The 18,926-nt window shown below is 35.8% G+C and overlaps 1 protein-coding gene and 1 long non-coding RNA gene across 20 annotated transcripts in view; one reads left to right on the top strand and one right to left on the bottom strand.

Moving 5' to 3' along the window:
- LOC147835440 (uncharacterized) overlaps window positions 1–6,639 on the top strand; it is a 456,431-nt gene extending 449,792 nt beyond the window's left edge. Inside the window, exon 3 of the long non-coding RNA XR_015500105.1 lies at window positions 6,581–6,639. This is a non-coding gene — a long non-coding RNA (uncharacterized LOC147835440). The remainder of the gene's footprint in view (window positions 1–6,580) is intronic.
- Window positions 1–18,926, bottom strand: part of baz2bb (bromodomain adjacent to zinc finger domain, 2Bb) — a 129,454-nt gene that overhangs the window by 88,131 nt on the left and 22,397 nt on the right. For 16 of the 19 annotated variants that reach the window (XM_087268425.1, XM_087268429.1, XM_087268438.1 and 13 more), the window contains exon 2: window positions 14,596–14,656. The exons of the other annotated variants lie outside the window; for them this stretch is intronic. The gene's annotated coding sequence lies outside the window, so the exon portion shown is untranslated. The remainder of the gene's footprint in view (window positions 1–14,595; window positions 14,657–18,926) is intronic. 19 annotated transcript variants of the gene reach the window in all.

Raw genomic sequence — 18,926 nt, 5'->3', positions numbered from 1 at the left:
TGCTGAAGTTTATACAGACAGCCTCCAAAAAAATTGCAGCCAAGGCAGCAGAGCTGAGAAGGATATAGTGTTCAACACCAAGTTCAAATGCATTTGTTTATTAAAAATCAAATGTGTGTTACGCTGTTGCGTATGTATTAAATATAACTAATATATTAAATATAACATAATTATTTTCTAGGCTTCAAAATTTATACAGATTTGACATTTTTCCCTCATATTTCTGTCAGAATGGGTAGAAAGTTGGCATTGAATTTCATTTGAAATGGTATTAAAAAGCTCTTAAAAAGCCTTGAATTTTATTTGGAGGATCCTGGGGGTACCCTGTATTTACTGGCATCATGACAAAGATAAAAGAAATCAGTTATCAGAAATGAGTTATTAAAACTATTAGGTTTAGAAATGTGTTAAAAAAATCTTCTGTCCGCTAAACAGACATTAGGAAAAAAATATACAGGAGGGCTAATAATTATGACTTCAATAATTCTTGAAAATTCTCCATTTTGAAAGGCACAAAGCGTCATCTATTAATGATCGTATCTTAGCTCATAGCCATCAACAGCTCAATGGGGTCTTCCAGGAAAGCGTGCGCCATCACTGTTTAAATGCTAAGAAACAAATCGCCTTGTTAAAGTAATCATAAATCATCAACGCCATCAAACACACTGGCACTGCCCTTGGCCAACACTCATTCATCTCTAAACAGCAGAAAGCCCTGCCAAGAGGAGGATTCATCACATTATACTGCCACTTTAACACAAATGACTGCAAACGTTGAAAAAGCAACCCTTTAGAAACAAATTACAAGTGGCATGAGCTCGTCTAATCGCTTGATGTGAAAGTAAAACCAGCAAGAAGCATTGCTATTGCACGGATATTCTGTGCCCCAGATGCACAATCAATTCCCAGCAGTGAAAGAAATATGCAAAAGACGTTTTCCTATAGCACTCAGCATGCACGGAAATTCCCCAGGCATCTATCACCAATTCAAGTCTGGAGTGATTTATTCGAAACGATGCGATCTGATTGGACTGCTGGTTTGCGGCTCTGTTGTCACCTGTGGCCTCACATTTATGCATCAGGGAAAACAGGATCATTCTTAGTGCTTGAATATGATTATTAAATGTATGAATCAAACAACAGCATCATGTTTAAGGGGAAATGTTGATATGTTTGAGATACTATTTTTAAATGACCTCATACCTCATTAGTTCATTATAACATTTACCTTTGCATGTTAAACGAGACATTTTATTTATTCATTTATTTATTTATGTATGAAAATAGCAGTTCATATTTAATGCATATTGTTCTCCTATCAATTACATATAAAAAATGGTTGATAAAAAAAGAATTTAAAAACATTGTACAGCTTTCTTAGCCCATATATATATATATATATATATATATATATATATATATATATATATATAAATTTATATATATATATATATATATATATATATATATATATATATATATATATATATATATATTTATATATATATATTTATTTATTTATATATATATATATATATATATATATATATATATGTATATATATATATATATATATATATATAAATATATATATATTATATATATATATATATATATATATATATATATATATATATATATATATATATATATATATATATATATATATATATATATATATATATATATATATATAAATTATATATATATATATATAAATTATATATATATATATATAAATTATATATATATAAATTATATATATATATATATATATATATATATATATATATATATATATATATATATATATATATATATATATATATATATAAAACAGTATCTTCTTTGATTATTCTTTTCCACATTAGAACCACTGTCTGTCTGCCTGTCTCTCTGTGTGTGTATGTCTGTGTGTGTATGAGCAATATCACACAAGTAGCAGTGTATATCAGCACTGGTGGAAGGTGTGCGTTGGCTCGAGGACACAGGCCGAGTGCCTTAGGCCCCGTTTACACTAATGCGATTCAGTTTGAAAACGCACAAGTTTTGCTACGGTTACGTCATCCGTCCACACTACGCCAGAGTTTTCACGCGCCAAAAACGGAGCCTTTTGGAAATGCTAAAGAGGCCGTTTACATTCTGCTGCTCCGTCTCAGTGTGGATGGGGGAAAATAGAGACATCTGAAAACGGAGGCGGGGCTGCAGACATTTGCCTCTCTGATTTGTGGCTTTTCCTTAATATTAAGTAGCCTACACACAGTTCAGTCCTGCATCCTCTTCTTGTAAGTTCAGACTTCACAAGTTTGATATGGAAAACAGACTCCAGAGGATACGTCGGTAAATCTTCCAAGGAAACAGTGCACTCTATAACCTTATTCACATCATGGTCTTAATAAAATGAATAAAATGAAAACATGATATAACGAACTGCTATTTTCATTTTGATATTAACAACTTAACAGACAGCAGAATGTTGAGGCGTCGTTCTGCATATATGAGTGTGCATATTTATAACACTAAGCCTATAACATACTGCCTCCTTTCATTTTCATTGAAAATACGTAACATACCCTCTCTTTTGCTGAATATCAATTTTAATAATCGATAATGGCCATTATAAAAGTATAACGTACAATAAGTTTATACATTATAGGAAATAAAGGCCAGCGATCAGTCAATATACAGAATGTATGTGGTTACATTAATTACTAACTTATCTTTGCGCTCAGCCAAAAAACGTTACCTGAGAACAAGTAAAATCGATTCAAAACACCAAAGTCAGGAATATGTCGAGAGATAAAGACAACAAGATGAATGAAATTTCACGTTTAACAAATATAGTGAGATTGGATCCAGCGGTAGATCCTTAATGAACAGTTCAATGAGCACAGCTCTCATCTGGCTAGATATGCTGCAGCGCATGCCAGTGTGTGTGTGTGTGTGTGTGTGTGTGTGTGTGTGTGTGTGTGTGTGTGTGTGTGTGTGGTCATGTGATGTGGGTTTTCAGCAATGTAATGTAGACGGAGAGCTGTTCAGAAACGCTGGGTGAAACGCTAGTGTGAACACGGATCGTTTTCATTCTAAAATGCTGTTTTAAAACTAAAACGCACTAGTGGAAACAGGGCCTTAGTGTTCCACCAGTGACATATACAGGTGAAGTCAGAATTATTAGTCCCCCTGAATTATTAGCCCCCTTATTTGTTTTCCCCAATTTTTGTTTAACGGTGAGAAGATTTTTTTTTATTTCTAAAGAGAATAGTTTTAATAACTCATCTCTAATAACTGATTTATTTTATCTTTGCCATGATGACAGTAAATATTATTTGACTAGATATTTTTCAAGACGCTTCTATACAGCTTAAAGTGACATTTAAAGTCTTAATTAGGTTGATTAGGTTAATTAGGCAGATTAGGCTAATTAGGCAAGTTATTGTATAACAATGGTTTGTTCTGTAGACTATCGAAAAAAGATAGCTTAATTTAATAGGAGCTAATAACTTTGTCTTTGCTTTTTAAATGCTTTTTAAAAAAGTAAAACTGCTTTTATTCTAGCTGAAATAAAACAAATAAGACTTTCTCCAGAAGAAAAAATATTATCAGACATACTGTGAAAATTTCCTTGCTCTGTTAAACATCATTTGGGAAATATTTCCAAAAGAAAAGTTAAAAGTATATATATATATATATATATATATATATATATATATATATATATATATATATATATATATATATATATATATACATACAAACACACACACACATTACATGTCTGTCCATTCATAAATGTACTGCAACCTTTATCCATATCTTTTCTTTTCCTAGAAAAAAAAAAAAAAATCACTCAATATTCAAACAATGACAAGCCGCAGTCCGACACAATGTGCATTCTGGTGCAGGAAGACACAGCGTGCATGTCAATGAGGGCGCTAATGAAAATCAACCATCAACCTGCAATACATGCACATCACAGCACAGACGATATTCACACTCCACACGCTATACATTCATCCGCTACCATTTCTGAACATGAAACAATACATGCATTTGTGTGATTACAAACCTGAACCAGTCATGTAATCTGTTTCTGAACGGCTTCCTCCCTCATACATTTAAATACAAAATCAACAGTAGAATTTTAGTGCAAACACAATGACTTCTAATATCTTTGCTGTCAGCGGCAGCAGAAAGCAGCTCTGTGTTTGGACAGTGAATGTGGGTAATTACTTCACTCCATAAAACAGCCTTTAAATCATTAAATGTAATCCATTAAGAATCTTGTTTAATGACCGGGATAGTTAAGTCCCATTAATTATGCTAATTGTTAAACAAGACAGAGTAAACAAGAGCTGCAAACAATCCTCTCTGAGTCTTTTTACATGTATTATAATTAAACAGCACATTATAAATGTAGCACATTGTATTTCATATATTTAGGCTTATTTAACTGCAATTAACCCTCTGAGGACCGCTGCTTTAATGATTAACCTAGTTTATAAGGCATGAAGAGCAAAATAAATCACATAATTCTATGATAATTTATGGTGAAGGAAAAAAAAAACATCTATTTATGACAAAAAAATAAAAATGCTGGGTTATTTCAATCAAAATTTGAGTGGAATATATCAAAAAAAGTGTTGGGTTAATTAATTAATTATTTATTACATGTTTAGGATCAGATTCATGGGCGTAGATTTAGCATGGACGGAAATGTGATTATCAATTATGTTTCCTTCAGTTTGGTTGGTTCGTTTTTACGTCATAACAAGAACTGCTGCTTAATTGAAGGGATGTGATAGTGACACTCGGTGGCTATATATATATATATATATATATATATATATATATATATATATATATATATATATATATATATATATATATATATATATATATATATATATATATATATATATATATAGCCACCGAGTGTCACTATCACATCCCTTCAATTAAGCAGCAGTTCTTGTTATGACGTAAAAACGAACCGACCAAACTGAAGGAAACATAATTGATAATCACATTTTGGCAAGCCATGGCGCAATCAAGAAAAAGGAAGTCAGCGGGAAATGTGTCTTTAATTTGCCAGGAATCGGTCGCAGTAATGAAGGAATATAACATTAAAAGACATAATGAAACAAAACATTAGGCCTTCAGCTCTTACACAAAGTAAAACAATTAGCAGCTGCCCTATCTGCTCAACAACAGCAGTTTTTTCGTGCAGGGTTTCCCGTGCTGTGCGATTAGCTCAGGAAAAAAAGCACAGGAAAACCTTCACTGAAGGAAAATGTATAAAGGATGAGTGTTGCAACTGTAATTTGCCCAGAGAAGATTCAAGATTTTAAAAAACGTTAAGAAACACAGTTGGACGACAAATTAAAATAATTGCATAATAATATACACACACACACACACACACACACACATCTATATATATCTATCTCTCTCTTATATATATATATATATATATATATATATATATATATATATATGTTTAATCCTTCATATAATCGTCAGATGCTGTCCGCCGTGCTAGTGGCAGCTATATTTAAAATTTAACACCATGTACACCATTGCAAACGGGCTTGCACTGAGTAAACTAACATTGCTACTCATAAAAAGATGGCATTGCTATTAACATGACTTATGCATATAATAAGGTACAGTATATGTCAAAAACATCAGTGCAATATCAGACAGCACCCGTGAGAACAGCACAGGTATATCGTTAACAGATTCATTCATGTCAAGCAGTGCATGCAGAGCGGGTGAGCGCTACGTGTATGCTTTGGTCACTCAGTTATGTTATAAAAATCAATCCTGAAGGCAACCTGAAGTGCAGAAATATAACTGGCTAAACTGGCAGTGGGCGGGTTAAAGGAACCAAAACAAAGACAGACGTTCCAGCACGTAATGCACATTTTGAAAGCAGAATATCTGACTTCAGCTTTGTTTTCCAGATAAACAAGAGTGTTCCCTCAGCATGTTTCTCAAATATATGCAAACATATTATGGTATTTTTATGCTTTAGAATAGTCAAATACTTACATAAAGCCCTTTTAACCATCTTGATTGCTAACTTGAATTAAATAATCTGCCACAACAGAGAAAATTCAAGCAAGTCTTTCCGTACTCAAACACAACGTCCTGATCACCTTCATCAAGACAGCCTAAAATATCCTAAAGATGCATAATATGCTCTTTCACATAGAGTAGACAAAGAGACGGTGTTAATTGATGGAAGTAGCGGCACTGACTCTAAGCGAGGAAGGTCATCTCTGTTCAAGAGAGAGAGAAAAAAAACAGAAAAAAAACAGCGCAGCTTCTCCCTCGCTGCCATTTTTCTCCACTGACAAAGACTCCATCTGCCAGCGAGCCATTTGCAGCCTGCGAGTCAGAATATCAATGATTTGCAAGCTTTCCTGCGCGTCTGCCTTCACCTTGGCGTCACCTCTGCGAGCAGAAGAAAGAGCTGACGGCACAGATATTCAGCTTCAGCACTGCGGGCCATCGCTCTCATCACACTGAGTGCCGCTTATTGTGCTCCAAACCGGAGAGACGCTATTGCTGGATTTAGAGCTGCACAATATATCGTTTCAGCATCGATAACACAATGTGATCAGTCACATCGCAGGATACACTTTAAGTAATGCTTGGTTCCACACAATTCCTTCACGTTGACACATTACAATTCGATTAGGTCACCGGTGACACTTTACAATGAGTTTTCATTAGTTAATGTATTTACTAACATAAACTAATTATCATACACTAGATATTGCATAGGGACCCTGAGCATGCGTCAATAGCACTACAACATTTGTACAGTGCTCCCAGGACAAAGGTCATTCAACCGCACTGGTCAAGATAGTGTGCCAATGTGAAGATGCTGGACTTTAGCGCTGTGTATGGGTGTAGTAATGAGCAGACAAAGAGAACAAAGCCTAAAGGCAGAACATTTCATAGGTAGGATTTATTTTTTTACGTTTTTTATGTTATGAACTTTTGTGCTTAACATTATTGATGAGAATATTTACATTTAGTCATTTAGCACATGCTTTTATCCAAAGCGACTAACAAATGAGGACAAGGAAGCAATTTACACAACTATAAGTGCTGTAAGCAAGTTTCAGGTATGTAAAATGTAAGTAGCAAAACATTAGTAGTTTGTTTTTTTATTTATTTATTTGGTAGTACAGTTAGCGGTAGAACCAGAGAGGCAATTGCAGATTAGGAAGGGAAGTGGAGACTAAATAGTTGAGTTTTTAGTGGTTTCTTGAAGACAGCGAGTGACTCTGTCGTTCTGATGCAGTTAGGGAGTTCATTCCACCAACTGGGCAGATTGTAAGCGAGAGTTCGGGAAAGTGATTTCTTCCCTCTTTGGGATGGAACCACGAGGCGACGTTCATTCGCAGAACGCAAGTTTCTGGAGGGCACATAGATCTGCAGAAGTGAGAGCAGATAAGAAAGCGCAAAGCCAGAAGTCGCTTTGTAAGCAAACATCAGAGCTTTGAATTTGATGCGAGCAGCAACTGGCAGCCAGTGCAAACGGATGAGCAGCGGAGTGACATGTGCTCTTTTAGGTTCATGAAAGACCACTCGTGCTGCTGCGTTCTGAAGCAGCTGAAGAGGTTTGATAGCGTGGTTGGAAGCCCGGCTAAATAGGCAACAGTTAATCATAAATCGTCATATCTAAATGTAAAGAGTGGCATCTTTGACATATAATATGTCAAAGATGCCAAAAGGATAAAATGTGTTTCATGTAAAAAGAAGAAATAAGTAAAAGAAGAAATAAGCAGGGCCAGACGAAGTCTGCTGACATTTTTTGCTATTTCTACGGAGAATTTTGGTAAAAATCTGCAGATTTCTGCGGAATTATTTTGGGAGTATCATAACTAAAACCTGAATATGTGAAATAAAAAGTAATACCTTTTTAACTTTTATTTAATATTTAAATTGCAAATCTAATTAGATTCACTTTATTTTGTAAACAAAGCAAGTCTCTCATGTAGTGTATCTAAAAGACAGAAAATATTACTGTACAAACTGCATTGTACTTTAAATTAGATGAACATTTTCATATTAGTCAATAATATTACTGTAAGTAGTGAAAAAACTCAATAAATTGACATTTACTCAATTAAATAAACAGAATTAATAATGGGCTAAAAATCTGCAGAAATCTGCGTGCGCAGATTCCGTGCAGGCCTAGAAATAAGTTTAGGTAATAAATAAATGATGCATGTGGTAATGGGGTGGGAAAATAATAAGCTTGTGCTTCAACCCACTCCATTTTCAACCACACATACACACACACACACACACACACACACTTCAACATGGTGAGTGGACTAAAATATCATTCACAAATATATATATATATATATATATATATATATATATATATATATATATATATATATAATATATATATATATATATATATATATATATATATATATATATATATATATATATATATATATATATATATATATATATATATATTTGTTAATGATATTTTATGTATGATATTTTAGTTTAGTTTAAAAATAAATAAATCAAATCAAGTACAAAAAGAAACTTCAACAACGTTAAGCTAATGAAGTGTAAACTAGACACAAACACCAAACAACTTCCCTATTGAAAACAACATAAAACACCTAACCAGATGAAAGGAGTATGAAGGGAGCAGAAGAGGTTGTGACCCTGTGACTGAACCCTTCACTCATGTGGACAGATCTGGAGGACGGATCATCCTGAAAACAGTGTTTGTGATGTTGTTTAAGCATGTCGACCTGTCCTGACCCGCTGTAGGTTTATCCCAGCTGAGCCCCACAACAGCACAGGCTAATAAACCCACAGCTCAACACCTTGATTTCAGCACGGCGAAACTCACTGATTAGTAGCACGATTGATTTTTCCAAAGATGGATCTCATAACGCTGCGCTGTGACCTCAGGCCATACAGTCATTTCAGACAGGAACGTCACAAACACACCGGTGTGTCCATCATCTTTCACACATCCTGCACACACACACGCGCACACACTCTGTATATTTATGTTTACTATTTTTATTTCATTGTATTTTATTATTTCATTCATTCATTTATTCATTTATGTTATTTATCTATTTATTTATTTATTTCTATTTCATGTATTTATTTATTCATTCATTTCTTAATTTACTTCTTTATTCATTCATTCACTTATTTCATTTTAATTGTATTTATTCATATTTTTAATTTAAAAATTATTTATTGTTATTTGTTTATTTATTTTTATTTATTTATTTATTCATTTTTATTTCTATTTATTTTTATTTCAATGTATTTATTTATCATTGCTGTTTATTCATTTATTTATCTATTTATTCCTTTATTAATTTCTTCATTTACTTAATTTGTTTATTTCATTTTTATTTAATTTTATTTATTCATTAATTTGATTTTATTTTAACTTATTTAATTTGTGTAATTTATTTATTTACTTATATATTACAATTTATTTGTTTTTATTCATTTATTTATTAATTATTTTTATTTATTTTTTTGTTTATTCCTTCATTCACACATTTTCAATTTTAATTTATTTTATTTCATTTTATTTGTTTATTTATTGTTATTTATTTATTTATTTATGTTTTATTCATTTATTTATTCATTTGTATTGCTATTTATTTATCATTGTTAATTATTCATTTATTTATTTCTATTCATCTATTTATTCATGCATCAATTTCTTCACTTACTTCTTCATTTCTTCATTTTTTAATTTAATTTATATTTTATTTCATTTATTTATGTATTAATTTTTATTTAGTTATTTCTATTTATTCATTTTTTTTTAATTATGATTTTATGCTTTGAATTTAATTTACAGTGTTGCTGGTGTTTAAAATAAAGCTATATAGGGTTTTTTTACTTAGTCACTGAAATAAAGCAGAAACAATCTTACTTGATCAAAGATTGAAGTAGCAAAATTACTAACACTAAAATAAAGTTCAAGTTAAAAAAATATTATTGATAAGTAATACAAAATGACAAAAAGCACATACAAATAATTTAACTAAAAATAATACATACTTTTAATACATATACTTTCATAATAATGCTTAATATAAATGCAAATATCACACCGAAAAATCTGTTATCTGTTCTGATTTTAATAAAAAAAATCAGGCAGTGTTAAATTTAAATTAAAAAATAAATAAATAAATATTGTCATTAGCTACAGAATTAGACATAAATATTTCCAGACTTTTACACAAACAATTAATTACATAATTAATTGTGTGCATGTCAGTAAGTCAGTGAAGGTTTGTGCATGTAAATGCATTTGTGTCTGTGTGTTACAGTGTATGTATGTGTGTTTATTAATTCATTTTCTTTTTGGCTTAGTTCCTTTATTTTAGGGTCGCCACAGCGGAAGGAACCAACAACTTATCAGGCACATGTTTTACACAGCGGATGCCCTTCCAACCGCATCCAAGTACTGTGAAACATCCACACACAATCATTCACACACATTCACTAGGGCCAATTTAGCTTCCCAATTCACCTATAGCATATGTAGTCAAGGCTCAAACCAGCAAACTTATGGATGTGTATATATGTACTGTGTAGTAAGTTACTGTATACGCATGTTTGTCTGATTTACTATGTATGTGTGTCTGATTATCTGTCTGAGTGTATGTGTGTGTGGCCGGCCACCCACTGGCTTTGACCTTATAGATGTGTTCTGGTCTGTGTGTGATGAGTGTGTCATTACAGCTCAACACACTCCTGAACTAATGAGGCGTCTCCTCTGATCACATCACTGCAATCTGTCACTCGCAGAGACACCACTGAAGGACAGACGTGCCAGAAATACATACACACGCACGCACACAACATACACGCGGGCACACACAACATACTGGTCTGTGGATGATGCAGTCAACATGGGAAGTTGAACTATGCAAGGATTGTGTGTGTGTGGACTTCAGTTCTGCCTTTAACACTATCGTCCCATCAGTGCTCGAGTACAAACTGACCCAGCTCTCTGTTCCTAGCTCTGTCTGTCAATGGATCACCAGCTTTCTGACAGATAGACAACAGCTAGTCAGAATGGGCAAAATCACACCCGGCAGCCGCATTCAACACTGGTGCCCCCCAGGGATGTGTTCTCTCCCCACTGTTCTTCTCCCTGTCCACCAACGACTGAAGCCAAAAGACCCTTCACCATGCTCCTGAAGTTTGCAGACAACACTACTGTTATCGGCCTCATCCAGAACGGTGATGAGTCTGCATTAAGTGGCAAACTCCCGCTCTCCCTCGGGAGGCCAATACGGAAGTAACTGAAACTGCAATTCATCGAAATTCCGCTAGTCCTGGCTCCATAATAGAGCAAATTTCAATTTAGCCCAATGTTAGATTTTACAGCAGAAAAAAGGTGTTTACAGCCTGATACAAAGAACAATTTTGGTTTATAAAGCTAATATTACCCTTCATGACAACTGTGAGGGGGGTGAATTTCACTCATCAGTTTCCTTTATATTAGGTTATATTAAGTTTGCATAATTAAGGGCGTGGCCACTTGATTGACAGCTAGGTCTCACTGTCACCATCACGTCACCTCAGCTGACTCCGTCAGATTAGCCGCTGATTTCGGCATGTTCATCATATTTCTGTGTTGTTTTATGTGGCTTTACACAGTCAGTTGCCTTTTGGGATTATTTCCTACAATTATCAGATGATATGGGATGCTGTGTGCACTTGATTGTGCTCACAAACCAATCACGTGGCCTCCGTTTACCATGTGAGTAAAGTTATATACTTATAGACCATCTCTATAAATGTATTTGTTTTATTTAAGATCATTTATCATGTATAATGTTCTTTAGAGCTGTAATGAACTCCAGAATCTGACAGATTGATTAGCTGTAGGCTCTAGATCAGTCATCAGAAGTGTTATCATACAGTGTTATGCTGGATTTCATCAATAGTCCTGCATTTACTAACACAGACTATATCTGAAGTGTTTGGAAGACATTCGCGTTTTCCTCCTCTAGGAAAACATCATAAGTACAATACTTAGTGGCTCAATGTATTACAGCGGTGTTTTTAAAAGTCTAAACACTTTATTGATATAGTGTACAGCCAAGCACATGTGGTCAGAACACAAACGAGTCGCAGGTGATAAAGTATTAAGCGTTCTCCCAAAGTAAAGTGTGTCTGAGGCAGGTCCAAGCAAAATGCCAGCAGTGTCTGTAGCTCCGCTCACTCTCCGCCTCTTTGCCCTTGTTTGGTATCCCGCCGTGAGTGCGATGACGCGCGAACACAATGGCGACGGTTGTCCGCGCCTACTTGTTGCTTCTTTTGCACTCTTCAGAAACCTATGGGTGACGTCACGGATACTACGTCCATATATTTTACAGTCTATGGTCTGCATGCAGACAGGAGGTGCACCGGCTGTCTTTATGGTGCAGATACAGCAACCTGGAGCTGAACATGCTCAAAAAAGTGGAGATGATAGTGGACTTCAGGAGAAACCCCCGGCACTCCCTCCACTCACCATCATGAACAGCTCTGTGGCTGAAGTAGAGTCATTCAGGTTCCTGGGCACCACCATCTCTCAGGATCTGAAGTGGGACATTCACATAGGCTGCGTCCGAAACCGCATACTTTCATACTATATAGTACACTAAAATCAGTAAGCGAGCCGAGTAGTATGTCCGAATTCATAGAATTGGAAAATCAGTATGCGAGAAGTACCCGGATGACTTACTACTTCCGGCAAGATTCTGGAGTGCGCATCCCATGCACGCTGCGCTATCCCATGATGCCCCGTGAGCGAATTTATGAATGGGAGTGATGCGACGCAAATGACGCAGGTAGGTCGCGTGACCATGACAAAATGGCGGATGTAGTACGTCTGAATTCCATTCATACTGTATAGAACGTACTTTTCTAACAGCCGAGTAGTACGTTTAAATTCAAATGCAGTACCTACTGAGTAGTAGGCAGTTTCGGACGCAGCCATAGACTTCATTGTGAAGAAAGCCCAGCAGAGACTGTACTTCCTTTGTCAGCTGAGGAATTTTAACCTGCCACAGGAGCTGCTCGTGCAGTTCTACTGAGCTGTCATCCAATCCATCCTCTGCACTTCAATCACCGTCTGGTTCGGCTCATCTTTTTTTTCTCAGATTTATTTTGTGTTGTCACTTTATGTACACTGGAAGCTTCTGTAGCCAAAACAAATTCCTTGTGTGTGTGAAGCACACTTGGCAATAAAACTGATTCTGATACATGTGCATTCACAACCTATGCACACACACGCACACACACACACGGGTACACAACATACAAGCAAAGTAACTAACTACAAATACTCAAACTACTGCAACCGAGTAGTTTTTCTCAGGAACTAATTTACTAAGTGGTTTTAAAAATGTGTACTTTTATTGTTGTTCTTAGACACTGGCCAGACATTAAATTTTGGTCACCTCACAGCACAACCTAAATCCAACCTAATATTAACGTCTTATGATGTTGTGTGCCGGCTGGGCAATAACTAAATGAACTACAGAATGTTACGTTTACACACATGCACAAATTACATGTAAACGCATCAAACCTTTTCCAGCGTAATACTCGCTACTCGAGTACTTTTTTTTTTTTTTTTTTTACTTATACTTTGAGTAAAATTCACAACAGATACTTTTGCTTACTTGCGCTACATTTTTAGGCAAGTAATGGTACTTTTACTTAGGTATGCTTCTTAAGTACTCTTTCTACCACTGTTGACAATTTATTCCAGGGTAACTGTATGTACACTTACCAGCCACTTTTTTATGCTCGGTTTACTGCAGCAGATCATCTTGAACATTGCTGCGTCCCAAATGGCACACTATACACTATGCACTCATGCACTATGTACTTATGCACTTACACACTCAACAGGATAGTATATGTATGTAGTGGCGTCCCAAATGGCACACTGTTTTTTTACTAAGCGAAAATTCAAAGCGTTTTTCTGATGACGTGAAGCGTGATCCCTGTTTGACGGTTGCCAAATCAGTGAAATAAACGACCAAATTATTAAATAATACCTGCCGTTAGTATTGCCGCATTCACCATCGGGAGGCGCTATAATCACTCTCGTAGGAGAATTTTGTTTTTACCATCCAAAATAAATAAAGTTATTCAACATGTGCGTCCGATAGCTCCGCCCCTTCCGCTACGTAAGCAAACCTGCGGTCGTTGAGTGCGTGAAGTGTCCATCATTACACACTTCATTTTAGCAGCTGAATGAGTGCATCATCCGGGTAATTAAAGTGCACTTATTATTTTTAGAGTTTTTAGTGTGAACACACTACTTACACTATTTATACTACAAAATGGCGTAGAATAGTGCATAAGTATGCGATTTGGGACGCAGCTCATGTCTACATGCCTAAATGCATTGAGTTGCTGCCATGTTATTGGCTGATTAGAAATTTGCATAAACAAGCAGTTGTACAGGTGTACCTAATAAAGTGGCCCATGGGTGTATATAGAGTACCATCATACCACACAGCTCTGATTGAAAGATTGGAAAGTTTCACTTACTGTTACTGAGAGGCTTTAATTCAGATCTATCACATCCCCGGTGACATCATTACACCAGAAACTGGAAAAAAAAAAAACACAATGAAGAATATTATAAATAAATTCAATTCAATTTAATGCATCTTTATTTCTCTAGCACTTTTACAATTTAGACTGTGTCAAAGCAGCTTAACATAGAAGTTCTTTTAATTGAAACGGAGTCAGTTCAGTTTTTAGAGTTCAGTTTAATTCAGTTAAGTGTGGTTTAAATTTCACTGCTGAAAGTCCAAACACTGAAGAGCGAATCCATTAATGTGCGGCTCTATATGTGCCAAACCAAGCAAGCCAGTGGCCACAGTGGCGAGGAACAAACTTTACAGATTTGCAAAAGTTAAGGAAAAAACCTCGAGAGAAACCAGGCTCAGATGGGCACCACCATTTCTCCTCTGGCCAAACTTCTTGTGAGGAGCTGCAGTTTAGGCGCCAAAGGCTGGAGAACACTGAACATCCATTGTGGAGAAGCTGCAGGTGTGATCCCTACTGTGCGTTCACACCGAAAGCAGCGAGAGCGTCCAAGGTCGCTCTGGCCGCCCTGCAACTACGCTGTCTGCCTTCAGCTCCGGTGGCGAGAGCGTCAGAATTTGCTACATTGATCTCGTATTTAAAGGGGCCGTTGCAGCATATCAGTTACATTCCTGCATAAAACATGCTTTCTACAGGGCTCGAAATTAACTTTCTTACTTGGTAGCACCGGTGCTCCCAACCTGAAATATTTAGGAGCACCAGAAAAAATTTAGGAGCACCAAAAAAAATTAGGAGCATCCACCAAAAATGAATGATATATTTGACAAGTTGTATATTAAGGGATTTATTGTATTTGAAAACAACATCAATTGGGACTAACAAAACCCAGAAACAACTATCAAACTAATGCTGTGATGACTTGATATTTGTGCAATAATTCCAAAATGAATGTTGAATAATTATAAAATATTATTGATGATGATGATGACAATAATACTAATAATGAATTATATTTCTCATCATCATGATGCCTTGAATGTGCTTTAATGCAAGTTATCTGCTATATAAAGTCCTACTGTTAATTTATGAAAAATGAAAAATAAATTGATGGTTTGCATTAAACACAAATGAAGCATTGTAGTAAGAAATATTTATTTTATACTATTGTTTTTATATGCATGTCAATTTAAAAAATAATATTTCTGCTACAAAACAAACGAAATAATATAATAAATCATTTAATCCAATGCTGAAAGCTGCAAAGCAGTCATCAGTAATTAAATAGAAAAATAATATACACCTCAAGAAAGAACGGACAAAAGAAAGAAAAGCCTCACGTTTAAAAGTTTTGGTTTCGGTTCGTGTCGTTTTAATGCTCAGCCTCTTTATGCGCTGAATTACATTTTTCTGTGTTTGCGGGAAAGCATGCGAGTCAGCCGGCCCAATACGAGGGGGGCAGAGCAGGATTCTCCCGATGACCACCGGCGCAATACTGTTCTTTGTTATAACCCGCATCAGATCAAACTTAGTAAAGGCAAGCTTCTTTGGCGATGGTGTTTTAGCGGACATTTGCGCTGTTGCAGCCTGATCTCACGAGGAAACGTATGAAAAAGTTATGAATTGCCGTGAGATTGTGTTGGCAGAACACGCAGTGCATACAACGCATCGAGAGTCAGTATACTTTTCACTCTTCAGCCGTTTGCAATCCCCGCGGTCACAAAAGCTCCTTCCCTGTCATCTGACAGCGGAAAGTCTTGAGTGATTGACGGCTAATATGAACCAATATAGCAGCAGGGAAGAGCGAATTTACCACGTTTTTAGAAAAAACAAAAAACAAAAACAGGTCGCACTACAACCATAATATGCAGTCGCACGAATGCTCCCAATATATATTATGAATCGCATAGCTTAAATTTCGGGCGCATATGCGACTAAAATGGCCGCAATTTCGAGCCCTGTTTCTAGCATGAAAGTGTTACGCACTTCTTATCAATCAATTTATTAATGGAAGATCAAGTTGCATGTGCTGTGGCTTTACACCACTTAATTATCCAATGTGTCCATATGTATGAAATATCCTAAAGCAGCAATACTGTTTTGTATTGTTTAGTAACTTTTTTTAATGCATGTTCCTGTAAGAAAACCTTGTAAATAACTGACAATCCGGCGACCGGAATAATCAAACCCTTGGGAACAACTGTGGTCGGAACCAAAGTTCACTGGTCTGTTCTCTGAACTGCTCTCAGGCGGTGGACTTCTTCATTCTGATTGCTTGCCGCCAAACCGCGTCATGGCTCATTACCATAAAGTTGACTTGCTTTCAACTCTCCTCGACGCCCACACTGGCAAAGATGCACCGCGCTGCTCCTCGCCGTCAGCTCTCATTGAAAATGAATGACTTCCGGCTACTTTGATGCTCTTGCCGCTTTCGGTGTGAACGTACGGTTATATTAAATCCTTATAAAAAGTAATTACGCGCTAACTCATATGGATCACATTTTTACATCCGTTTCTTCTAAACAAAGACAAAACATTAAAGACAAAGAGTGACAAACGGCAAAATCTGAAATGTATATTATGCATTTACTAGGCAAAATTACGCAAGATTACGTCCAAATTTTAGTGGGGGGAAATGACTAAGCAGAATTGTCATATTACTTTTGCATGTCCATCCCTTTATAACCGCAGTGTACCCATCTTCTGATGGCTACTTCCAGCAGGATAATGCACCATGTCATAAAGCGTGAATCATCTCAGACTGATGACAATGAGTTCACGGTAATCAAATGGCCTCCACAGTCATCAGATCTCAATCCAATAGAGCACCTTTGGGGTGTGGTGCAATTGGAGATTGGCATCATGCATGTGCAGCCGTCAAATCTGCAACAACTGCGTGATGCTGTCATGTCAATATGGAGCAAAATCTCCATATGGAATATTTCCAATAGTTTGTTAGTTTGTTGAATCCATGCCATGAAGGATTAAGGCAGTTCTGAAGGCGAAAGTGGGTCCAATCCGATACTAGTAAGGTGTACCTAATAAAGTGGCCGGTAAATATATGTTTAGTGCAAGAAAGAACATTTGCAGCATGTTAATAGAAACCGCCATTTGTATTGTACGACTTCCTTCCGAACTAGAGTGTGAACAGTCTGCCTTTTCTCGTTAGCATACATGTCTTTATCATGGAGGTGTTAACGGAAATGGATCCAAACATATTTTAACATCTGCAAAAAATAAATGCTCCTCCAAATGAAGAATTCAACTTAAAACTGCCCCTAAAGAAACCTTAAAATGTGTCCATGAGAGCAAACAAAATTATGTTAATTAGGTCTAAAAAACCTGCTAACAGAAAAAGGTGCAAATGAACTGCAAAAGACTTGAGATGAATAAATCGCTAAGAAAAGACCCTTGAGCTTCCAGTGGTTTAATCTTCTAAAACTACAACTTAACAGGAGTCTCAGTCATGACAAAAAGCCTTCAGACATGTTACCATCTCTATGAAAGTCAATTAATCATCTGTGTTTACCATTAGGTCACTGTTAAGGCCCTGGTATTCTTCAAACGAAACTGAAAAAAGGACTGAAATGGCATATGCTGTATTAGTTGGTGGTTCATTACGCTGTGGCGACCCCTGATGAATAGAGATTAAGCCAAAGGAAAATTAATTAATAAATTAATTTTAGCCAAAGCAAACTTTTATAATGATCATGTTTTGATTCGCTGTTTTGAGCCTTGGCTGGGCCACTTGGCATTTGTGTGTGGAGTTTGCATGCTCTCCCCATGTTGGCTGCTATTGGCCCGTAGCATTTATGCAATTGGTGTGTGTGTTCTGAAGCTCTGCCTTCTTTAACGTGCATTTACTTCGGGCCTTGATTACTTTCTTATTTTAGAGAGGTCAAACAACATCATCAACATCAAGATGATTACAGAACATTTCTTCTCTCACAGCCACCATGTTGTGTTTAGGAGATGATGATGATGATGAATTTTTATTTAATGCCATGTCAGCAACAGAATCTATTTCTATGGCAAGTACATTTCATTAATAAATATACAGTTAAAAACAACAAACAAATGAAGACATAAAATAAATAAGATTTTTTTGCGTTATTACTAATAATAATAGCAGTGCATTAACAGAAACTTCCATTTGCACTGTACAACTTCCTTCCCAACCAACGGTGCGTTTCCTAAATAACGACATAACTCGAGCTGAACTATCATAGTATGATGCATCGCTTGGGAAAAGAACGATGTAGTGACGAGTGTTTCGCAAAACCCAAAGTGTCTCTGTCGCAGATCCATCGTTTAAATCATGTTAGTTGTAA

The sequence above is a fragment of the Danio rerio genome, chromosome 9, assembly GCF_052040795.2.
Source record: "Danio rerio strain M-AB ecotype USA chromosome 9, GRCz13ab, whole genome shotgun sequence".
NCBI classification, from domain to species: domain Eukaryota; kingdom Metazoa; phylum Chordata; class Actinopteri; order Cypriniformes; family Danionidae; genus Danio; species Danio rerio.
This window is presented reverse-complemented; position numbering and strand designations above follow the sequence as displayed.